Raw genomic sequence first — 26,396 nt, forward strand, 5'->3', positions numbered from 1 at the left:
CACATCGTGGAAACGGTAGGTAACTGATTAGCACTAGCATTATCCGAAACATTGTAAAAAGTCTGAATGCATTGGTCTTGGCATATGTTCGCCGAATGCTACACACGTGGGTAATGCTAAGCTATTTGTCGTTTTAAATGTAGTATACGGCAAGTTGGCTAGTGTTAGCACCTGAAGTAACTTTGTATGGTAGGATCAGCTTTTTTTTCTTTGGATACCGCAAGCTAATTATGTATTTAACTGTGTGTTGTAAAGAGTTTATCAAGGGCTTATTTGCATTTGTCTTAAAATGTTGACTATGACGCTGAAGTTTTTTTTTTTTCGTCCAGAAGAAGAAAGTTTTAAAGTTTTTTCCATCGTTCAGCCCCTTCCTTGTAACTAGCTAACAGTTATATGACTTTATCTTATTTGAAGTGAAGCTTATGTACTGCGAGAGTATTTCCCAAACATCTCCAGGAGTAAGTTACACGATACACGTTGTCCTGCCTGTTTTAGACAACTCCCTGCTCCAACACAGATGATATAAACAGCTTCCATAGTTCATAATGAGTTGACAGTTTGAATCAGCTATGTTGGGGCAGGGAGATGTCTAAAACACACACGGTTATATAGTTAGCTTACGTTATCTCCTGATTCCTGTCTAATCGCACATTGTATTTTGTATATTTTGCATGCGTTTCCTCTCCTGATGGTGAAGCCGACATCTGAAGGGCAGAAGGCAGACGCTCTTGGAACACCTCACTTGGGTGAAGTAGGCAACGTATTAACGGTATCTCCATGAGGCAACGTCCACGTTGGATTTATTTTGTATAGTTGGCTAATGTTATATTAAGGCAAACATTAGATAAGGGGTTTTCAAAGTCTGAGACTGCGTGCCTTCAAACAAAGCGTGGGAAACGACGTGCCCCCCACCACATTTTTAGTTTACTTGGTAAGTTTCGCTCAATTCCTGGATGCCTTTGGGATCATAATTATATATTTTTTATCCCATAGGCACTCAACATTTGAGCCAAAATAGCCTAATATTGCTGAACATAACTTCTTACTCCACCAAACAGTTATAAACAAAGGTCTGTCCTAAGGCATTTATTAGTTTCAGCCTGATGAGGGGAAAACACTTCCCAAAAACTACTGTATCTGAACTCTCACACATGTGGGCTATTCTGTGTGATCTCCTTTTGATAACTAATGCAAGTAATGTAATAGTTTCACTTCCATTGACCCTCCCCTGAAACTGTTTGGAGGCCCGCCACACACTTTGAAAACCCCTGAGTTAGATTATCAACGGCTAACTAGGGCTATTTAGTGAATTTACAACACCAGACAAAAACGAACTTGAACCAGAATAACTTTTATTAGTGTCATGTTATTTAAAGATGTACTCAGGCCATGGCTGCACGCTCACAATGTTGTGTGTTTCATCCTTAGACAGCGTTGGTGCAGTTCCTACATATGGCGCTTTTCCACTGCACGGTACGGCACAGCACGCTTTGGCGCTTTTCCACTGCATGGTACGGCTCGGTTCGGTACGGCTCACTTATGGCGCATTTCCACTGCATGGTACGGTACGCTTCGGCTCGCTTTAAATGGTACCACCTCTGTTGAGGTTCCAAGCGTACCGTACCGATACTAAATGTGACGTGAAAACACTGCAGATCACTGATTGGTCAGACAGAATCGTCACTTCAGCGTCATTGTATTTGCGACACGAGACACTAAACCCGCTAGATGTAAATAGCCAGACAACAGCCAACACGGTAGCACCTGTTTTTAGAGTATTTACTTGACAAAAGAGGTAAAAAAAAAATCAAACAAGAAATTGCTGAATCGTGGTCAGTGGACGAGGTGCAGACGTTCCTCTCGTTGGTTGCCGAGGAGCGGATCCAGCGAGAGCTGGATGGGGCAACACGGAATGAAAAAGTGTTCCAAGAAGTAGCACAGCTCTTAGCCGCACACAGCTACCACCGGACCTACAAACTTAAAAAGTTACTACCGAGCCAGTAGAGGCGGCAACTATTAACGATCAGTCCCACCCACTTTGAAGCGGTACTAACTGCAGTGGAAAAGCAACCGAGCTAAAGAGAACCGTGCCGTACCGAGTCGAGTCGAGTCGTACCACGCAGTGGAAAAGTGAAGCGAGCCGAACCGTTCCGAGCTGAACCGAGCCGTACCATGCAGTGGAAAAGCACCAATAGACACATGTCTGTGCATGGTAGCTGGTGCTTTCTACATGTGCAGTTCCCCCCTCACACATTGTAATGCTTTGCACTGGCAATGCACAAGCTCCAAGACACTTTTTGGTGCTGGTGGAAATGTCATCCAATGAACTGCATAGAATTCCCCCTCGATCCTCCATCCATGCTGCATTGGGGGAGGTATGTCTGGCAGGCTTTGCAAACTTCTCCTGTAGAACAGAGGAATAGAACATATTTGGGTATATATTCCAGTATGAATAGGATGAATTGTCAGGAAGACAAATATGACAAAGAATGTGTTTATCAAAGGTGGTTTAATCTAGTAATCTCACTGTTTAGATTTGTAAGAATACCATGTAATGTCTTTGTTTCAAATAAAACATTCCTTTAAAAAAATGACTTTTGTGTTCAATTCATTGTCAACCTTACACTATTCACTGTAATCTTATATTGAATATGCTTTTTGCCCTTGTTAAATCTCCAGCTTTTCAATAAAAATTTTAAGATAAACTGTTCAAAAATATACATGAATAAAAAATCACTTTGTGTAGTTAAGATTCACTGGTAGTGTGGTTTATTTAACATACTTTCTTAAACTAACTACAATACACACATACATAGCCAAAGTTACACGATAAATACACAATTATTTTAATAGAAAATTTGCAGAATTTATGGATTTGATACATACCTTCAGTATCTTTGGCTGCCATTTCTCTCCTCCTACATGCTCTTGCAATGTGATCTTTATTGGTGAAGAGCATGTAGCATTCCCTATGGAAGCCCACATTAACTGGCACATCTTGGGCTCTCCAGGTTTCTGTTAAATTGAATGTTGCTATGTCTTTTTCAGCTATTAAACTCTCAGCAGTGTTGAGGTTAACCCATTTCTGGGCACACTGAACAAATGATGCCCAACTTGTTTGAGAAAATAAGGTTATTGGGCTTTTTGCCCTAGAAGCAACATGTATACAGCACTTCATATTGTCGCACACCGGCTGTCAATCGCGTCCCGCTTTGTTGTTATGCGGTCTATGTAAATTTCTATGTATGTCACGGGTGATCAATAACCTTAGAGGTCTTCTGACGGTAAGTGCACAATGTATAGTATAGCTCGTGTAGACAAAAAGTATATAAAGACTATTTAAATCGCAGGATTTCGTTATAAAGAGAGCAAAGTTACTGTATCAAATATGTTGGTTGTCAGGGAGACGTGACAGGTTGTCAAGGAGACGGGTGATTTGTTTACGTTTTCTGGCGCTACGATTTAGTAGTTCTACAAATTTGCCCGTTTAAAAATGTAAGAGTTTAAATCGATATCTTCATAAAATGTGCACACATCAACGTTGGAAACAATGATTACACTACTTATAAGAATTTTTACATGCCATCTGTAAACAAATCACTTAGTTCCTTGGCAGGGATCTGTGAAATTCACAATTTCGGGGTCCGGCCCACGGCCTAGCTGATATTCTGTTTCTCCCACCACAGTCTATCTAGAGGCTTTGTATTTAGGGAGAAAAAGCTTGTGAGGCTTGAAAATGCCAATTTGTTTCTTAGTCATCCTCCCATCGTGAGCCTACTGCGATCCTCGTAGGTAATGAGTCTGGTGTGCCAACTATTTGCATAGCCAATTAAACCTCCCTGCCTTCAATAGGGGCACTTTAAGAGGATAATCAGGGCTGGATGGGAGGCTGAGACGGGAAGCATGACTCATTTTAGACGTTTGAGTGACTGAGAGTCAAAAAGTAGCTTGGATTTTGGATTAACACGCTAGCAGTGTTTTCTCGTGTGGGGGAGGGGCTTGAGCTATACAAATCTTTTATTTTCTTCAATAATGCAGAGGATGCAAGGATGTTTTAGCATTCATAATCACAATGAGTCATTGTCAGAATCATCTAAACAACTGCGAGGAATCAGATGAATCGAGAAGTCGGAAGGATCCAAATAATAGGACCGGAATTAGTTCTTATTCAACACGCCAGACATTATGTAGTATGAAATTTAATGCCTCATTCACAGTAGAATCAATACATGTACACATGGCTTCATATCAGGTTTGATTATTCAGGTTATTTTAGTCGTTATGAATGATGTTGCTCTTTTGACCCATAGCCACATCAACAAATTATATATGAGCTGTTTCACTCTCTTAGTCCTGAGAGTAATGTGCCATATATGGCACACATGTTAACTTGCTTTTACAACATTGACTTTACTGATTTTCCCATATCTCCTTTGCTACCCTTAACTGCACTGCTGTAGATAAATATTCATGAATGGTAAGCTATAAAATGAGCTGAACACATTTTTTTCCCCTCATTTTGTATGTCATGGTGATAAGGGGTCAACTTTAAGCACTTTAATGTCCCAGGTTTTTTTGTTGTTAATTAAAAAGAACAGATTATTTTTAAATAAAGATCAAATTTTACCATGTCTTCATTTTTTATTTTTTACTACTTTTACAATACATTTATTTTGTATTTGACATAAACACGTTGTTATTTTTTTTTAACTTACAAATCAAATCATTTGTATTTATACACATTTATATTTTATTTGCTTTACTCTTGTCCCAGATCAAGACTTTCCATTAAAGTATGAAAATCCATCAAAATAAGAATTATGACATCTTTAAAACCATTATAATATAAACCAAAAAATATATATTTAGTATATAATTTTGTCAAATTATGCAAAAAAAAGTTAAATGGATTATATAAATATATTACTATATATAATTATAACTATGTGTATTTAGGATACGGACAAAGAAATATATCAATTTATTTTAAAAAAAAATATTTGACGTCATTACCAACACCTTTATTTCCATCACAGAGTGCAGGTGCAATATAAATTGTTGTCACACACACACACACACTATGTGTATGATATGAATTGAATATGCATTTACATTTAAGTTGAATTATTGACATTTATTGCAAGAAACAGCCATACGTCCAACAGGTTCCAATTAATCTGACTTTATTTGGTCAAACGAAATGAAATTTATAAACATGCGTGTAATTTTGTGCGGTTCAGAGGCAAATAAAAGAAGTAGATTTATGTTTCAACCTTGGTTCTTCCTTTAAAAGGTGGCCTTGTGATATTTTGGAGATGCATTAAATCTTGAAAACCATGGCTACTTTATAACTGACCTTCACCTTATCAGACGGGGCTGTTTTATCCTTTAGATAAGCATCGGTGCAGTGGACATTACTGGTGTTGATTGTGTGGAACAGGCATCCATTAGAGAGTGTGTAATTGATCGGTGTGTGGCCGTGTGTCTGTGAACCAGGGGTGAATCATCACCTCTAAGGCGACTGCTAGACAGAGATGTGGGAGAAAAGACTAATGGCGCAAGCAATACATTCTCATTTACAATCATTTACACCACTCAATATTACAAAGCTAAAGAAAATGGGTGGATTTCATTTAAACACACGTGAGCAAAGATGCACAAGTTGTCTTTCTGCTGCTAATTCAGCGTTGTGCAGTCTGGATATTTTTCAGATTGATTCAGTCTGTGTCTCGTGTCCCTGCGGACCACACAGTCCTCCAGGGGAGAAGTTTGCATGCACAGAGATGTCCTCCTCAGCCTAACTCAGTCAGAGAGACTGTCAAAACAATGGCCAATTAAAATGCTCCATCTGTACTGTGCACACACTACAGGAGATTCGTTTGGGAAAGTGTAACATGGCTTCCAGGAGGCCATATGTAATCTTAATGCCAAGTGTCGCATTCGGAGCATGTGCAGATTTAGTCCAGATGAACAGACTAAATTTGTATCCTGCAGATTAGGCCTGATACCACTCGTGCGAGATAAAAATGTGTACTTTTGATCTCCTCTGGCTTTCTGTAACTCGGCACATGGTTGAACCAGTTGGTACAAAATTGATTGCAGATTGTAAGAAAACACATTTATCTTCACGTTTCAAAAAGGAGACATATGTGAAACATGATGATTTACAAAACACAGTTGGGAAAAATATGGTGGAAAATATCTCTTGACTTTACTGATATTACATTTAAAAACTATAAAAGAAGAAAATATATATTTACTGTAAATAGTATTATATATGTGTGTGTGTGTGTGTGTGTGTGTGTGTGTGTGTGCGTGTGCGTGTGATATGTAATAATTATATACAACATAATTACAGTACATATAATTTATTGGCTTATTAAAATAAGATAGTTTTTTTATAAATATGATATAAATAGTATGATTATATATACATATATGTAATATGTAATTATATATATATATCTATATATATATATATAACATAATTACAGTACATCATTTATTGGCTTATTAATATAAGATTGTTTTTTAAAATAAATGTATTGGTTTATTAATATAAGATTGGAATATATATATATATATGTGTGTGTGTGTGTGTTAAAAATATATCTACACATCACATAATTACATATAGTTCAGCCAGTCTAGCAAGTCAGCTAAAATAATTCTCAATTTATGTACAAATAATTTACATTTTATGTACAAATATTGTACATTTCTGTCCCTTTATTTCACGTAATTGATGTTGAAAACTAGTATGTTGTTGTATAATTACAAACTTAAAGTTCAAATGAAAAAGAAGCTGTTCAAATGCATGGTGAGTTTAGCATAATTTACCTTTTAAATTATTTTTTTTTTTTTTGTAATAAAAGAAAACAAAAATCTGTATGTTTTCTAAAGAAAGCTGAAGATATTGGAGTTTATTTTCAATTGTTGCTTCTCTAATAAAATCACAAATACTTTCCAAAACAATCTTATATCTGTTTGGATAGTTTTGACCAAAGTAAGTAATCTTCACAGGTTTTAATCATGTTACTGCCAAAACTGCTTCACAATATCACACTATATTCCAGCCCACGTAAGAATAACATGCATTTCATTTCAACCACTTTATAAGCTCATTTTACTACACTATAAGTAATTGGTTTCATATAAAGCTGATCTGAGGAACAGTAACCAGCGTTTTAGTGAAGGGTCAGTTCTTAGTTTCTAGTTTATTAGCTCACTTGCTCCTCCAGCCTGATAAGTTTAAACACGCGAACTGAACAAAGACATCTGAAGATGTACCGAGAGGGTCAATCAGACTGAAGCTATAGCGCAATAAAAGAGAGGTCCGGCTGTGTGCAAAAACAAACTCAAGCCAATTCACATCAGCTCTCCTGGGGCCCGGGGCCTATGAGATTTTGATCCGGGAGTGCTCTGCCTGCCAATGCCGGCTCTGACAAGATCCCAGGCAAGGGCGAGCGGGACACACTGATCCGAGTCGAGACCTTGGCACAGCGCTGCTCACTGGCAATACTGATTTGTTCCCACGGCAACGGCCATGCGTGGTTTGTCGTGCTGAACACATGCAGGATGGGAGGAATCAGACATCATACTGTATTTGTACCAGTTCACCATCCAATGTTGAGCTGCTACACGGCACGATCTGAACATGTTGTCCTTATTTTGATCAAATGGACACCAGTAATGAAGTCAGCTCTGTTGTGCTTCGTCTGGTAAAACAAATACTTTTTTTTTTTTAAATATATATATAGCTGTCATTTGGTGGTGCTTTTTTTGTTTGTTGTTTTAGCCCACAGGATTTATTTGCTCATTACTTTTCTCAAGATCTCTTTATTCTCAATGTAAAATGAGTGTAAATTGCTCTTGGAGTCTCCTGCTGTGTGAGTTCTGGTGTGAATTGAGCCAGATGCTTCGCAGAGTATCACCGCGTCTCCTGAGACTGCGAGTCTGCAGTCGAGCTTTTAATCAAAAACCTGCATGTCAGTGAGAGCCCGGGAAACAGATCTTCCTCTTCATCAACATGTCCCCCTGACTTTCATTAGACGCTTTCTAGATGTACGTGTATTGGAGCCAGCTGTTATAATGAGCCAAGAGCCCTCGAACAATACAAACTGAAAATAAAATAACAGGCTAGCCCAGAAAAAAGAAATGCACTGTATATACTGTATATTTATGGAGACATTTCTAGTTTCATTTTAATTCCCTTAATATGTCATCACTTGCTGATGAACGTGGACGATATGGGATTGAGTCCTGATTCCATTTCACACAAAAGATTCTGTATTGCAACCATTATTTACATTATTATCATTAAGATACTTTATATTAATGGGATACTTCACCTCTGGTATTTGAAATGGGTCATTTATGTAGTAGAAATGTGAAATTATTTTTTAATTTGAAGCCTTCTAGACTGAGAAAAGCCAGAAAAAGTATTTTTGGCTCATGTGGATAAAAGACAACAACTCCCAGAATGCACTTGCTTCGCTGCCCTAGGAGGCCACTCCCAAGCCACACCTACCGGTAAGAGTGCAGTTAAACAACAAGGCTAGGCTACTAGTTGACTTGAAACTTAAAAGACGCCGTTTTATCGTGATTCTCCGTGACGAATCTGCCCGGGATTTCGAGATCGCCCAAAATGTCCGGGATCCGGCTTTTGCGTTCTACAGTCGCCATTCATCATGTTTACTGTGGCGAGCAGGACGAGACTGACGCCGCGGGAGAACGACGCGAGGCCGGTGGCGTGATTACTGATGAGCGGCACCTGTGAGACAGAACAAGAGCCTGTTAGCTTAGCGTCCAAAAAAAGATGGCTGACACTATTTGTACATTCTGTGAGTGAGATCCCACCCTCTATGGGCTGGTTGAAAACATGCGGATCTAGCGCCTTCTACTGGCTGTAGATTTTAGCCTCTGGCCAAAAAATCCTCTGATAACGCAAAAATTAAGATTTTTGCGTCAGAGGATTTTTTCCAGACAAAAAAATACATAAATCTCTCGTTTCAGGGGGTATGAAAGCATGGTAATTCGAAAATACTACAGGTTTTCTACTGATAAAAAGCTTAAAGCTCAATGCTGAAGTATCCCTTTAAAAAACATCTGTTAAATGTATAATAGCTAGGGGTGCACCGAAATTTCGGTCACCGAAAATTTCGGCCGAAAATGGCATTATAATTTCGGGCTGAAATAAAAGGGCCAGCCGAAAAATGTCAACCGAAAATGAATGTCAACCACGCCCCTCCCATCCGCGCGCAAGCGCTTGGCTTTCACTCACGGTCAAGCTGTCACTCCTCACCCACCCCACCCCTCCGTGCTCAAGCAGGTTTCACTCACGGTCGAGCTTTTTGCAAAGATTGAGCATGTCAGTGGTATGGAAGTATTTTAAAGTTTCAGATGAGGACAACCAGCGCCGCCGCTCCCACCACGCGCATGAGCTGAGAGGGCACCAAAAAATTGCATCATGAAAAATCAATAATTATATGCCGATATTATTTCAGTAGAGAAATACAGACATCCCAAGTCTTCCGGGAGTCTCCCGCATATTGATAGCGGCTCACTGATGCCCGCGAATTAGTTAAAATCTCCAGAATCTAGAGCGAGCGCGCCCGCGAGACAGAGACTGCTCCAAACCGTGTAGCGCGTGAACGGCAGAGAGGGAGAGAGAGCAAGAGACCGCACGCGTGCCTCATGAAGCGCATGTAATATAAAATATATATAATATATAAAATATTTTAGGTTTTGTTATGTAACTGTTAGTGGTAATAAAAGTTTGATGATTATTCTATTGGTTTGTGATTTTTCATTTCAGATCCATTAAAAATTAAGCAATATAAATAAATATATATTAAAGTTTTTAAAAGAAGCCATTATCGGCTTCAGTTTCGGTTTTCGGCCAAGTGCATCCTAAATTTTCGGTATCGGTTTCGGCCCAGAATTTTCATTTCGGTGCATCCCTAATAATAGTACAATGAAAAACTAATAGAAATCTAATCTAATAAATTGATGCATTGTTGTGTTACTCCCTAAAAAGTAACTAATTGTGTAACTTAAGCCCCTTTCACACCGCTTGTTGATCCTGGGAAATTGTGCCTTCTGTGTGAAGTTGTGAACACAAACACGTCCCGGGATCGATGCCGGGATGAGTACCTAGTAACATTGCCGGGATCAGTCCCGGAACGCGCTCTGTGTGAACAAAAGCCGTAATTAATGCCATAAGGTGTGTGTCGTAGTGATGATGCTGAAGCTAGTGAAACGGTACGTAATGCGCTAGTTTATGATCGAATCAGAAAAAAAAATTCACTAGCGAGAGAGAAAATCGCAGCTCATAAGCAAACTTAAGACGCAGGAGACATTACATCACATCGATGTCACGTGTCTTTACAGGTTGTGTGTGAACGCACGCAAAATTACTGGCAGTGTGAATGAATTAAAAATCAAACAATCCCAGGACAAATCCCGGGTCACGTTATCCGTGTATTTTCCGGAATCTCTGTGTGAAAGGGGCTTTAGTTACTTGTTATGGGTTCCATTACTTCTGCGTTACTTTTTCTCATCTGGGCTGGACTTGCTTGTTTGTTTTTTAATAACAAAAAAATCTATTTATAGTAAATCTAAGGGTCCTTTCACACCAAAAGCAAAGAAATAAGCCTCGGGCTGAAGGAGTAGAGGGCGCAGCTCAAACAAACCTTTCTGATGCGCTGCTGTTCGGGATTGCAGAATAGAAAAGAAAAAAAGAAAAAACTAATTATATTTATCTAAAGCCATTTTTGCAAAATGTGTATGTTTGAATTGGAAGGTAAGCAGCAAAGACATTGGTTAATAAAGTAAGATTAAATACATTAAGTATATTTGTGTAATTAAACATTTCATAATTGTAAGTTTGCATTTTACTGTTTTTATTAATATTGAGGAATACTGAATCTGTTTTTGTGGAAGTGAGATGAGAAAATGCTCAGATTTAATCTAGATCTACAATAACCATCATGTTCACACACAACACCTCCGCACTCACTCCTGATTTCTCTCTACATCAGGATAGGAGAGCCGTCAGTCAATACATGAGAAAACAAAGTACTTGCGTTACTTATTTGAAAAAGTAACTCAGACATTTTGTTGTAAATTTAAAAGTAATGCGTTAGTTACTTGAAAAAAGTAATCTGATAGGTACATAACTTACATTACTTGTAATCTGTTTCCCCAACAGCTGTTTACGATTCTGCATTATTTATTTGTCATTAATCAAATATAGTTTGATTATTAAATTCGTATATTTTTTTAAAGATTGCATTAAATTAGAAAACAATGCAAAATAGAAGAAATTTAACTAGAAACCTCAAACCAATACACTGTATTGGACTGTATTTGTACAGTCTTCTATTTCTATTGTATCGAGAGCACTTCATCTAAAAAAGAAGGCCAATTATATTTTCCTCTGACAAAAAGGAAAATACAGTCAGGCAGTGAGAAGAGGTAATTGACCAATAAAATCCCCCGTTGTTCTGTATGAACGCATGACTAATTGTTACTCATGTCTGTCTTCTCTCACTCATGGTGTCAAACATGATCAATAACACCTTCAATCTTTCTTGCTCAATCACTTTTCCAATAAAATCACACCTAAAAGCAGAAAAACATAATTAGATTTAAATTAAGTCGCTTTTCCACTGTTATCTTAACCGTTCCCTTCCACGCCAATCCGGCCCAGTCGGTATATGGATACGGTTTCATTTTCCACTGTGAGGCTGATAACAGAGCTCTTTAGAAATATAAAACAAATGCATCAGTCATTGCCTTGATAATGCTTGAGTTAACAGACGGTATGAGACGAAAATACTGAACAACCATAGTTTTATTATTAATTTGTGTTTACATCACTCAAATAGTGCGCTTAGCCAGCTACAGAGAAACTGGTAGCCAGACAACAGAAAAGTGTCACGCATTATACCAGCACGACTCAGATTAGACAACCATGCTGTAATCATGCCGTGCCGAACCAAGCTGAAGTGCAAATATAACTGGAACCATTCCTTAACGTTCGGCTCAACGGTGGAAAAATGGCTTTAGGTTTTAAATAAATCAGTCGTACCACTGCAGAAATGAAGCATGCTGCCTCAGAAAGTTTGGGAATTCACATTCCCTACTTTGGTGCCTGAAAGGTATTTACTTCAGTTATTTATTACAGTTATCCTATCACTGATGTTTATTGGCCATTTCTTTTCTAACTGCAGCTATGCTTGAGGTATCACATTTGTGGAAAGGATACTAAAACGTGGTTTTCGGGAATAAAAAAGCGCCAATATAAATCCAATAGACTTTCATCTAGTCATCCAAACAGACACCTGACTTCTGAAAAACATCCCCATTAGTGTGATATTTCTTGTGTGGATAAGCCTGTGAAAGTCCATTTCCCACCTTCTGTTCTGTCTGTACTTGGCCACACCATTCGCACCGTTCTGGCACGCAGCTTTATCCTCATTTACCATGTAAGCAGATTCAGGCATTACAACAGACTAGCCGTGGATGTACAGACTGTGAGACCTGCTAAATATAACCGCTGGAGAGAGTTGTGCAGGGTTTTCTGTCTACGTTTGGGTGTCCTAGAGCAGGAGGAGCTCAGAAAGAGGTTAGCAGTGTGTGTTATCCAGATCGCAGGAGGCTGAGCTGAGAGTTAAGAGCCGTAAAAGCTGTTAAAATGAATAAGTAGAGATGATCCGAGCGAGAGTGACGGGGAAATTACAAATCTGATAATACTTCCTGTTTGGGTGTGATTAGCACAGCAATGAGCAATTTGCTTGCCATTAGAATCAGACAAAAGGACTGTACCTGTGCTTTATTCAGGGGATATATTAGAAGAGACTGACCGCAATTATCACAAACCTGTGTAGTCGTGTGTTGCGTTTTCATGGACCCTAATAATCCGATTGTAATCGGACTACTAGCACTGTCAGGTTAAAAAAAATAATAATGTAATCACGTAAATCGGATCAGAATGAATCCAAATCCAATTCAAATTTTATTCGGGTTGTAAGGTGTGGTTTAAATTTTTTTTAATCCGATTGAGAGGATCGGATTGAAAAACAAAACTGGAATGCTGCACATATGCAATAGAAATGGCGTAATGACATATATTGCAAAAAACAAGCACTTGTTGTTGAATGATAAATGACTGTTGTGAAGTGGAGCAGGACAACGTCCCACCACTCCTTGTTTCAGACTCTCCTCCACAGATGAGCGTGGGGAGGGTGTTTTTACTGCTTGATTAATATAAGCAGCTCGCCGTCTCCTAATTAGGACCCGAAATCAAAGAGTAGAAGCAGTTTAGGAGAATAGTATCCGCAAACAGCGGGTAACTGTGTATTCGTGTAGTGTGCACATCAAAAAAAATATTCTGATTTGAGCGTGTGACATAAACGCCCACATCAACATGATCATCTTATTTAGCGTGAAACACTACGTTCGGATTCATATATCGAAATGGATTAATTCGGATTGCTCAGAATAATCCTGTCTGTTCCTGAGAAAAACCTGCTGTTAGCATTGACTCCCATTCATTTTGGCGTCACTTTGACAGCGAATAACTTTACATCTCAGGCGTTTAAAGACTCCATTTGTCCATTATTTATTTCTAAAGAAACACGACAATGTATAAAAGGCTCCATTACCTTGTATCTTACGTTTTGGCCAAGTAGAAGCAGTTTTTGTAAAAATAGGCTAACGATTGTGTCATAACCACACGACTCTCTGTCGCACAGGCGAGAAATTACCGTATAGACCGGCGGAGAAGCTCGCAAGCAATCGGGAGGACGTGGAGGCATAAAGTCAAGGGAGAAGCCCATAGAGAGTCATAAAGTTGCTCCCGCTGCTAGCTCATGGAAAGCTAATGCTCACGCTCTCCGTCTCTGAGAGATTTGGAAGGGAACGATTCAGATTTCTCTCGGCACAGCTACTAGAAGACAGACAACTGTCAGACCGGTTGCTCATGTCACATCTACGTCGTCAAGCTCAGTTTGAACCTGCGCAATACGATCAGCCATCAGGAAGTGATGCTTCTAATTGACTTCACTTTTCTCCGTTGAAACCTATGGGGTCTCTGTGTCCATTTTATATACTGTCTATGGATTTAACCTGATTCATATGGCCGAATGAGCCATAGACGGCCATTCTGACGCACCAGGGCGCGAAACAGCCTGATTGGTTCGTGCCTCAATGACCAATGACCGCGCTAGACGCTCAGCTATGTGTCTGCTGTGCAGCTGCACTGCGTTTTAATCAGTTAATATAACCATTCATATTTTAAGCTCATAACCATTAATATCTTGTTGTTATTTGAAGTACAGTGTTATGTTGCATCATGCAGTATTTGTCCTGAAAAGCAATGTAAATGTTGTGAGTAAATGTGATGTTTGTTACCTCAATAAATGTAAGGTCATTCCTATTTTATTTGTGTATATTTTAATAATTAACATTAAAAGCACACTCTTTTTACGACTAAAATAACAGTAAAGGGTAAAAAAAAATGAATTTTCAAAAATGAAACCGAAAAAACGGAATTTGCATTCATGAAAATGGAAAAAACTGAATTTTCAAAAATGAAACCGAAAAAACGGAATTTGCATTCATGAAAATGGAAAAAACTGAATTTTCAAAAATGAAACCGAAAAAACGGAATTTGCATTCATGAAAATGGAAAAAACGGAATTTGCTAAAATTAAAACTTTGTGACAAATTGCCAATAAAAAAGCTGATCTTGAAAAGGTCAACAGACAAGACAAGAAGTTTTTAGGCATTGCAGACATAAGACAACATTTAATCATATTTAGAATAATATTAAGTGTCGCCTTTTGAGAAAGCCAGATGCTTTTTTCAACAAAAACAATTAATTTAATGAGATTCCTCATGTGGAGGAGGGATCCTTGGGTAATGGCTTGTTCCCTTTCGAAAGCTACAATCGATGCTGCGCTGCTTAGCGCATTGGGAACGTCTTTAATCGTGACCTGCTGTGAATATAGTGTGTAAACACGTCGATGAAATCGACCGGAAGTAATATAGCCTCGGTCGATGACGTCAACGGCGCGCACCCGCGACGCGAGGCTATAATTAGATGAGCCGCAGGTGCATCGTCAGGTCTTTTGTCTTCAGAGATCTCTCTGTGTTTGGTGTGCAAGCATTTATCTCCTCTCTATCTACTACAGATCTTTGTTAGGAGTTATTTAGTTTATCACTGACAGTGTGCAGATTTTCTCTTTCTCATCTCTCTACGATCTAAAAAGGAGAAAGAGAAATGTGTCGACAGAACTGGATACACAAGCTTACTGCTTTGTTTGTTTGGAAAAGAGCATGCTGCCCTTGCGTTTGAGCATGGTGAATTCGAGCACAGTGGAATGTTCACAGTTAAACTGCTTCGCGTTCGCTTTGCTTATTTCAAAGGGGTGGCACCCACAATGCGATTGTGGGGCTCGCGTGTCGATCTGGCTGAGAAGCGAGAGACGGGTGCGTCCTTTTCGCTCGCTCTCTCTCCAGATCGCGATGTCCTTTTGCCTGACTACCGAAGCGTGCCTCGGCGCTTCTTCGGCTCGGGCAGAGGACATTTAATCTCGTGAGTTTGCCGCCTACGAGCGTTCCTCCCGTGATAATAAAAGGAGAACTGCTCGGGGCGATCGTTCGTGCAGTGGCCAGACTACACTGATCACAACAAAAAGATACTCAAAGATTATAAATAAAGATGTAAATATAATATATATATTTATACATGACGTGTCTTTGTGCCCTCGACGTCGACCAATTCGACTATCGCAGGTGCAAAGGCACGCGATTATATGATGCTGTCTCAGATTGGAGAGACGCGCGCGAGCTTTCTCTCCCCTGGGATCGTATTATCACATGCATTTTCAGCGGGTCAGGCTGGTACCGCGCTGTACACTACAGGCATACCAGGCTGATCTTATGAAAGATTTAAATACAGCCTGTCATCCAGACCGTGTCTGATTGATATTTGGCTGTATTTATTGCTGATGAATTGAATGATGATGAGAAATCAGATATTCAATGCAATATATCAAATGCTTGTAATAATTTATTGTCTGGCTGTTCTTTGGCCACATTTAATTCTGAGGGATTAAATATTGTAAAAGCCATCTAAAAAATATATATATTATGATGGACTTTGAGAGTACCGACTCCGAGCACTTCTCTCGTTATGATAAAGCGTGTGAGAGGTTACTCGAGTTGGTGACTCGTGCAGTGGCCAGATTACAGCTAGACTGTCCTCCTTGAGGATCTCCATGACGTTAACTCGTGCATGGGGAAAACCTTATTCTTTGTGCCCTTGACGTCAATTTATTAGACTATCATGGGGGCATGTGCATACGATGATGCGCCAGTCCGAAGAGACGCTCGCTGGCTATCTCTTCTCTGTGGCTCATCGTCATTTAAGGAGTCAGCACTCCCCACCAAGCCGTGTATAATGTCATCCACGCTGGTGGGGGTCAGACTGGTGCTGCTCTGCACACTATGGCAGTGTTGCAGACGTACCAGGCTGATCTGATAAAAAAAAAAAAAAAAAAGAGGGCTCAAAAGCAGAGTGTGGCGAGTTGCGTTCCCCCTCGTAATGACTGGGGACCGGTTTGTCGCGCTCAGCAGCCTCATAATATACCAGAGACAGAAATCCTGAGTTTTTTGTCCCAGGTCTGTGGGGGTGTGCCCCTCCGGGATAGGGCATGTAAAATACATCAATCAGCTCCTACCTGACACCCTCACGAAACCACTGTTACATCCCTGCCACCTTTGGTGATTCAGGGGGTAGCGGTGTCCAGCGAAATGTTGAAGGTTCTGTTGTTTCCTGTTATCGCCCAGGACACAGAACATTTAACATTCCCCCAATTCGAAGTATTAAATTTGGTACCCTTTAAGAGACTTTGGCAGTGTGAAAGCTACTGCCGAGTATCTCTTTTTGTGTCCTAAAGACAGTAAAAGGAATATGTTGCCCTCCTCGTTTTAACGGTGTGTTCCCACTACCATAAAACAGAAGTATGCGCATCTGCTGTCACAAGAAAGAAATGGGGGACTGCGTCTGTTTTTAGATCTTTGAGGCTTGAACCGTTCCGTCAGAACGCTCAAGTTCAAGATGCTAACTATCAAGTAGATCGTGTTGCAAATTCAACATCATGATTGGATCTTCACGGTTGATCTTAAAGACGCATATTTTCACATAGAAATATTGCCACAACACAGGAAGTTCCCGAGGTTTGCTTTTGGGGGCGAAGCCTACCAATATCGGGTTCTTCCATTCGACCTAGCCATGTTACATAGACGATTGACTGATACTGGCACAGTCTCAGGAGCTTGCGCTTTCGACATCAATATCGATCCACGCTTCTCTCTATGGGGTTGAGTTGCAACGCTAAGAAGAGCGTTCACTCTCCAACGTGCTTGGGGTTTAAATGGGACTCTGTCACCATCGGGGGCACAACTGTCCCCCGCTTGTCAAGACCATTTTTTAACACCCTAAAGCAACATCTGGCTAGGTCAGGATAGGTCTCATGGCAGCTGCGTCCACAGGGATCCCTCTGGGCCTTTTGCACATGAGACCACTTCATTCGTGGCTCAAATTCCCCAAGGGCAAATAGAGGCAAGAGCACGCATTGGGTGCTTTGTGTCCTTTCTAAAAATCCATGTTTATGGTAAGTCACGCGCTGAACGCTTCGTGTACTTTCTAAAATCCATGTTTATGGTAAGGGTTACGCGCTGTAGCTTCGTTCCCTTTCTACGTGGTTCAGACCCCGGTTCCTCACCTTGGGTCCCACTCTTGGTGCGTCTTCTCGTCGCATAATGCTAACGACAGACGCCTGCCTGTCGGGCTGGGTAGCGGTCTTAAGTGATCGTCCAGCCCAAGGGTTTGGGGAGGCATCATCTTGACTAGCAAATCAATTGCCTCAAGTTGATGAAATATGTATTTCTGGCCCTGAAATACTTTCTCCCTCAGTTGAGAGGCTGTCATGTCCTAGGCTGTCATGTCCTAGTGCTAGAGCAGCAGCCTCTTACTTAAAATCACCAGGGAGGTCTACACTCACGCAATCTGTACAGAATAGTGAGGCAGATTTTCTCTGGGCCCAGGAAAAGTTCCTGTCACTCAGGGCAGTGTACATTTCCAGGGCATCTGAATGTGGGAGCAAATTTACTGTCCGGACAGAAATTACCAATGGGGGAGTGGAAATTCCACCCAGATGTAGTAAAACAGATCTGGATCAGATTTTATGAAGCGGAGGTGGACCTCTTCGCCGCCCAGCGGACAGCGCAATGTCTCCTCTTCTCTCTGAGTCACCCAGCCCCCTGGGTCTGGATGCGATTGCGCACACATGGCCCAAAATGCGCCTGTATGCGTTTCCTCCAGTGGCTCTGCTCCCAGGAGTTCTAGCCAGAGTTCGCCAGCAAGGGTCTTGCCTCTTACTGATAGCGCTGCGTTGGCCGAACAGAGTATGGTTCTCGGAGATATTTCTCTCCTCAACGGCTCGCCATGGGCGATTCTGGAGAGGAGGGATCTTCTCAGGCGGAGGGTACGATATTCCATCCCAGGCCCAACCTGTGGAATCTTCATGTTTGGCCCCTGATGGGTACCAACTGAGGGACACTGGGCTTTCGCCTGCCGTTATTGGGACCATTCTAAGTGTTAGGACTCCCTCCACTAGAAAGAGTTATGCCAACAAATGGGGTGTCTTTGAAAGGTGGTGTGTTGTACATAATGCAGATCCGGTCAACTGCCAGATTGCTTCAGTTCTGGATTTCCTGCAGGAAAAATTATCAACAGGTACATGCCCCGCCACTCTCAAGGTTTATGTGGTCGCTCTTTGGCTTGCCACGCCTTGGTTGACGGGGTGCCACTCGGGAGACATCCTCTGCTCGCTCGCTTCAATATTGGGGCCAGATGACTGAGGCCTCCCGTAAGAACCAAAGATCCCTTCGTGGGACTTAGCAATAGTCCTAGAGGGTCTGGTTGAGACCCCCTTTGAACCTCTAGAGTCAGCGTCTGATAAACTTCTGACCCTAAAGATGGTTTTTCTTATGGCTATAACCTCTCTAAAAAGAATCGGGGACATGCAGGCTCTGTCAATATCGCCACCCTGCTTAGACTTTGCCCCAGGAATGGTGAAAGTGATTTTGCATCCTCATCCTGATTACCTGCCTAAGGTACCATTCTCGGCTGTACATCCGGTCACTCTAGAGGCCTTCTGCCTTCCACCGTTCACAACGCTGGAGCGGGAGAGATCTCACAGACTGTGTCCAGTCCGTGCCCTTCAGGCCTACGTCCACCGCACTAGCCAGTGGCGTAAGTCAGAGCAACTATTCGTTTGTTATGGGGGCAGCAACAGAGGTGCTGCCGCCACTAAACAGACCATGTCACATTGGGTCAGGGATGCTATTGCTCTTGCCTATGAGGTGCGCGGCCAAGCTTCGCCAACGGGTCTAAGGGCTCACTCCACCAGAGGGGTCGTCTCCTCTGCTGCCTTGGCAAGAGGTGCCCCCTTGCAGTTTGTTTGTGATGCGGCAGGCTGGTCCTCTCCGCACACATTCATAAGATTTTATAGTTTGGATGTTCATACCACTCCGGGCTCTCACGTCCTTGAGTCGACATCGCAAGCTAATGTCTAGGGCTTTCCTACGTTTCTTGTGAGCACACCTACACAGCCGTAGGGAGTCCAGACACCTTCAAGCACGGCGGCGTGGGTATTCTCGTTCCCAATGCGCTAAGCAGCGCAGCATCGATTGTAGCTTTCGAAAGGGAACTTCTCCGGTTACTTAACTGTAACCTTGTTCCCTGAGAAAGCGGAACGAGATGCTGCGCTACTTTGCCGTGCTGATGATGTCCCAGGACTGCTCTTCAGACAAAATATCCTGACGATGCACCTGCGGCTCATCTAATTATAGCCTCGCGTCGCGGGTGCGCGCCGTTGACGTCATCGACCGAGGCTATATTACTTCCGGTCGATTTCATCGACGTGTTTACACACTATATTCACAGCAGGTCACGATTAAAGACGTTCCCAATGCGCTAAGCAGCGCAGCATCTCGTTCCGCTTTCTCAGGGAACAAGGTTACAGTTAAGTAACCGGAGAAGTTAGATTGCAGAGCAATGTGAAGCCTATAGACACAGATGAGAGCGTAACCCTATTCTCCAAAGGACATGGATGTGTTATCTTCAGTAATGCTTTAGGTTATCTAATATTATATTCTTATTCTTTCTCTTAAAGCAAATCTTCAAGAGAAAAAAAGTAATTTGAGATATATCTCATGATTGAATCTCTTAAAGATTTGCTTTTCACTGAAAAGGGAATAAGACACTAGAAATCTATATCCTCTCTGTAATTTAATCTACATTTTCAGTATTTTCTCACAATAATTTAATCTGCATTGAAGGATATTCTATGGATTATTAAGGATTAGTATAAAACAATATTTGCAGATGGTAAGGAACAATAAATGTTCAGCCATTAACTATTGGTCCTTTCACACTGTATATCTCAAATAAACAGAGTTTAAACAGAATTTATTTTCCAGTACAGATTAATAATTACTAACAAATATCCATGAACCTAATTCAAATATGAAAGTAACATAACCTGAATACATTTAATTATTTTTAGATACACATGCTACTATAAAAGACTGAAATACCTCAAATAAAAAAATAAAATAAGGACTGATGATGTTTCCAAGCAATAAATGCATTTTTCCAGCTGTGGACATAAGAGTCAGTTGGTTTGGCAACACTATTAATAGCTTGACCACATTTGCATGTAATGCTGCAGTGTGTGTGTGTGTGTGTGTGTGTGTGTGTGTGTGTGTGTGTGTGTGTGTGTGTGTGTGTGTGTGTGTGTGTGCTTGTTTCTCTATCCCGGTGGACTTCAACCTGAATGCACACTGACTCACTGTGGGGACATAAATTGAGGTCCCCATGAGGAAACAAGCTTATAAATCATTCAGAATTAGTTTTTTTTTTTTTTATGTAAAAATGCAGAAAGTTTTGTGTGATGGGTAGGTTTAGGGGTCGGGTTAGTGTAAGGGGACAGAATATACAGTTTGTACAGTATAAAAACCATTACGCCTATGGAGAGTCCCCAAAAAGATAGCGAACCAGACTGTGATAAGGAGTCAGTAAAATTACCTTGTCAAATAAATGCAGCCTTGATGAGCATAAGACACTTTTTTCTTTTCTTTTGAAGGGTAATATTAATACCTTTTTAGAGACCTGATTATGTAATACTATTCATTTTGTAAAAGTATTCTATTATTCCTCATGCCGGCCTATATTCTCTAACATACAGGGCCCTATCTTGCACCCAGCGCAATTGACTTTGTACACCGACGCATGTATCATTCCTATTCTGCACCCGCGCACAGCGGACTTTTCCCTCCACAGACGCACGTCGGGAAATTAGGGAATGAACTTGCGCTCGCGGGGGGCGGTTCAGCGAAAAGAGGAGTGTGTTCCAGCGCAAACGTTCCCTGGTGATATTCTGCAGTTTTAGAAAACAATTCTGCCACTGACCAGGAGAAACCTAGTCTACAGACAGTGGCGCGCTGCGCGTTAGTCATATGTTATTTTAAGGGCGCGTGCTTGGCCATTATGTAGCGTGTGAACAACACACATACACTTTGATTCTCTAATCTAAACAGATGCAGCAGTTTTCATTTTTGCAAATCATAAATTATTACAAGGAAACATATTAACACACGAGGGAAATCATTGTTGTGTCCATGAAGATGTGAAAAAAATAGGCATAAATCTAGATTACACATTTACCCAAATTATTATACGCCTGTTTAACCGAAGCTAATTTGGGTGGGTTTCTCCCATCATCCCCATACAATGTCACTTCTCTGTGTTTTACGGCCCTGACGAGAGCGTCGGTCTCCTCGGCTGTGAACCGCTCCTGGCGTTATAATAGAAATCCGCCATGGAACAAGCGCGCCTGCTCTTAAAGGGAATGTGAGAGGACGCTCTGATTGGTTTATTTCACGTTACGCCCAAACCACACCTATGAGTAATGAAGCGACTTCAGACCAACCCATTTTAGATTTGCGTCGGGATCCGCACACAAAGTTACTTGCGTTTCGCGTTTCATACTTGCGTTTCAGATCGTTAAAATAGGGCCCACAGTTTGTCTTTACCTCTAATTTAGATTTCTTTGTTAATAAACAGAGAACCTGAGGTTAAATAAACCGGCCTTGTCATAGAGTGACACAGAATGAGAGTCTTCAACCACAATAAGCAACCACAGAGCCTGATCCATTTATGCCCTCTATACTAGTTCATAAAACAGCCACCCTGAGCCCAGAAATGCTGTCTGGGGCTGCGTATACAGCATGACAAATAGCTTACCCTGCTTTTAGCTCAGTTCAATAAGGCCCAAATTGCCACTTACACGATTTTGCTGAGAGTATGGCAGATGCGGTTGAGACTGAGACTGTGCAGCCTTGTGCCGAAGCAATTTGGGTCTCACATTTCAAGCAGGTAAATGCAGCGATGGAGCTAATTTTATAGACAGCTGTGAATAAAATAGAAAGAGGTTTCAGTAGATGCATTTATTAAATCGGGGTGCTTGTCTGTCTCGCTGTCAGTATCTGAAAATATCCTCAGCTGTCTATATTTCCCATGAACTGCATTTAACTAATAGCAGACAGATATATATGGAGCTCTTTATGGTATATTTCAGGATACTGTCCATCATCACAGTGGTCAAGATGCTCAATTTGAAGGAGAGAGCAGCTCATCTCAAGCCTCGTTGGGTTCATGTTCAAGCTCACAGCGGCAGTATTTCTTAATGCTATAGTTCAATTGGCATGAAGACCTGGATGCTGACCGTGCCTCTGTAAGCACCTTGTCGCTTTAGGAGATTAAAAGAGCATTCACTAACAGAAATAATTTACACTCCCCCCATACACTCGTAGGCAAATCCTGAGAATATTACTTATATTACCGAATGCAGTGATGGGAAGAACCCGTTCTGTTTTACCAAAAATACAAGTCTAACTGAGTACATGAAGCCATATAAACATTAAACCTCTGTCACAGGCTAACTCAACATTCACATTAAATATTTATTTTGTAAGTAGCCTTGTAAAAAGAATAATATACTGTACAAAATGTACAGGTGAAACTCGAAAAATTTGAATATCGTGCAAAAGGTCATTTATTTCAGTAATTCAACTTAAAAGGTGAAACTAATATATTATATAGACTCATTACATGCAAAGTGAAATATTTCAAGATTTTATTTGATGATTATGGCTTACAGCTTATGAAAACCCCAAATTCAATATTAGAATATTGTGAAAAGGTTATCATAAGCTGTAAGCCATAATCATTAAAATTATAACAAATAAAGGCTTGAAATATCTCACTCTGCATGTAATGAGTCTATATAATATATTAGTTTCACCTTTTAAGTTGAATTACTGAAATAAATTAACTTTTGCACGATATTAGAATTTTTCGAGTATAGAATTTTTAGTATATACATAATATACGCAAAATACAAGTTTATTGCACTGTTAATATATTGTCCATGCTATTATAGCTTGTAAATAAAAGTGATTTTCATATGTTGCTGTAAGCCCTTCGAAAAATCCCAATATGCAAGAGAAAGATGTGGTTAACAAACCAAAAGATATCTTTAAGCAACCCGGGGCAGCTTGAACAGTCAATATTCTCATTTATTTTTGCTTTTCACATCATGGATGCTTGATTTTTGTGTGAGAAACACCTACAGGCTGCTGTTACATCGGTGACCAAAACTCATTTCTCTGTTTGTCTTTGCGCTGTGTTTATTTTGCAGCCAGTGATTTGCGATTGGTGTTTGGTCGGGTGTTTGCATATGTTATTGATTTTCTCCTAAGCGCTCAAGGTGCAGAAAGGAATAAATAATCGGTGCAAAATTATTGCCTCGGTGGCAAGTTCAGCTTTGTTTGCGGAGGCTCCCCGGTGTGCTTTTTTAATCACACTGTGTTAATTGTAGCCTGAATTCAGCAAAGCCAGCAAGACGGCTGTAGGATTACAGGATCTTTGAGGCATGCACAGTGTAAAGGCCTGTTTCATTCGCTCGTGAAAAAGTAAACATCAATTCACATTCAGTGAAAATCTGTCAGGCCCTCACCGCTGCCCACACACACCCATGAATGCATGTCAATGCAGACAAAATGTAAGATGCTGCCTCTCTGCATCCACAGCTGAGCTACTGTATCTCCTCAATGTTTCCTTGAATCTAACAAGACGGCAGAAAAATGTCAGTTGACCTTCCATACGTGCAAGTGTATTTCTGTCTTGCGAGGTGAGATGAAACATTGCCATCCTATGCTAGATGTAGTGAATTTAAAGTATCAAAATATATTGTTATAATACATAAAACATTTTTTTATTGCAATTATTATTTTTTTTTAAGATATTAGCAAAAGGGTGAAACACCAACTACTAAGAAATTAGTACTAAACTAAGACCAACTACTAATACATTCTCTAATGAAATAATGAATTATAATCATATAACTTTTTTGATCATATAATCTTTTTTAATTAAATATGTATTATCATAACATTTATTTATTATTAAAAATATAAAAATGTTATTATATAATTTATTTAACAACAAATCAGACCTTTTGGACCTTAATAAAAGTAGACATAAAATGTATTGTTAACATGAAAGAAATGCTCATATTTTTTTCAAGTTGAGTGCATGTTAGATCTGTCTGTGTGTTACATACGGGCCAAGCAAGATGTGTGGAAGAGTCCCTGGGCGGGATGTTTTAAAAAAAAGTAATTCTGTAGGCGGCCTTGTCTGAGCTGATAATCAGAGTCTGATTCAAACAGCAACATTTTTTCCAAAAAATGACCTCTAAAGATGAAGTGTGTGAAGTTTTCAATTATAAAATACCTTTTTCTACCCCAGCATGCAGACAACTACAAGTACACTGTTTGTAGTTTCACATTTGGCTCTTTTAATGTCTCTCTACTGGAGAAAAATGCTTTTTGTCTACCAACTTACAAAGCTAACCCAACTGAAATAGCCATTAGCTAACAGGATTTCAAATCACAGGCTGCGCCCGAAAAAATTATTACTTTGCGACAGATACATGTTCTATAGTATAGATGTAATCCAGTCTCAGCCTCAGACGTCACGCTCACGGACTGCTGGCTGAATGCTGATGCATCCGGCACACTTAACTGGAAACACTTCAGGAGTTTCGAAGTCGTGATCTGATTGGTTGAATTCTACAGGATTAGCAGGAGACGTGTGTGTTGCGTTCTTTAACTTTCTGCCTGGAAACAAAGCCGCCGTGATGCCAAACCCCCTCATGGAAGAAGAAAGCTGTCATGTTTACAACTGTGACAATGAGCGCTTATCAGGATCAACTAAACGCTGGATTTTCAGTTATGTGAACTATGTAAAGATCACGGCATAGACTCTTTAAAATGCGTTCAAGAGTTTTACACACCAGTCTGTTATTGTACGGATATCGACGTTACATTTTCACGGCCCTAAACATGACGTGGAAAAAAACTAACTGTGATTGGTTGCTTAATTGCTTTACATGTCAGTCAGATGCCTTTGAAAAGCCAATTAGCCAATGAAAGAGTCCAGACCTTCTGCCGTCACCTACACAAAACTATCTGGACGTACAACATCTGCCATATTGTTACTGTCATGTGACCAAAGTTGCATCGCTTCACTGCCATTCACAAATTCTCTCCCATGGCTTCATGGGACGGTAAAGAGTCCAATGGACAATTCACTCCAGAGTCTTGCCAGAAGTAGTAGGTAATTCATGCACCGTTTTATGAATATTGTGAATTCGGACATAATACTCTTTTCTCTAGAGATGTAAATTTTCACACCAGTAAATAAACTTGCGACACCACTGGTATTACCGATATCACAGAGTCCGGGGGGATTATATATATTTTGCAGGCATCAGGGAGCCGCTATCAATATGCGAGGTATTAAATACGCTTTTAAAAATACACACTCGCTTTTTACTTTTTATGTTTTCCGAATTCGCGATTAGGCCTATGCGTATTACGAGTATAGGGAGCGGCAGTACTGGCCACACATTTTACGAGATGACGCTCAGGATCTGTTGTGCACCAAGTCCTCCGCCATCGTCCTGTCAGTTATCTCTGAAATAAGTTTGCATATTTTATAGGGGTGTAACAATATATCGTGCCACAATATATCGCAATACAAAAATGCAACAATACGTATCGTGGATAGTGACAATATGTATCGTGATGGATAGTGACAATATGTATCGTGGATAGTTCACCCAAAATAGAAATTACTGTATAAGAAAAAAATCATGTTTTCAGAGTTTTAGTGTCAGTACTATATTAAACTA

At 40.3% G+C, this 26,396-nt stretch overlaps 2 protein-coding genes across 3 annotated transcripts in view; one reads left to right on the forward strand and one right to left on the reverse strand.

Annotated features, from left to right (window-relative positions):
* Nucleotides 1-25,064, reverse strand: part of clasrp (CLK4-associating serine/arginine rich protein) — a 163,796-nt gene extending 138,732 nt beyond the window's left edge. Inside the window, exon 1 of the mRNA XM_079621028.1 lies at nucleotides 25,055-25,064. The gene's annotated coding sequence lies outside the window, so the exon portion shown is untranslated. The remainder of the gene's footprint in view (nucleotides 1-25,054) is intronic.
* The window catches only part of b3gat1a (beta-1,3-glucuronyltransferase 1 (glucuronosyltransferase P) a), a 103,077-nt gene that overhangs the window by 11,960 nt on the left and 64,721 nt on the right, over nucleotides 1-26,396 (forward strand). The gene's annotated exons all lie outside the window — the stretch shown is intronic.

Source organism: Phoxinus phoxinus (genome assembly GCF_949152265.1).
Source record: "Phoxinus phoxinus genome assembly, chromosome: 8".
Classification (NCBI taxonomy): Eukaryota; Metazoa; Chordata; class Actinopteri; order Cypriniformes; family Leuciscidae; genus Phoxinus; species Phoxinus phoxinus.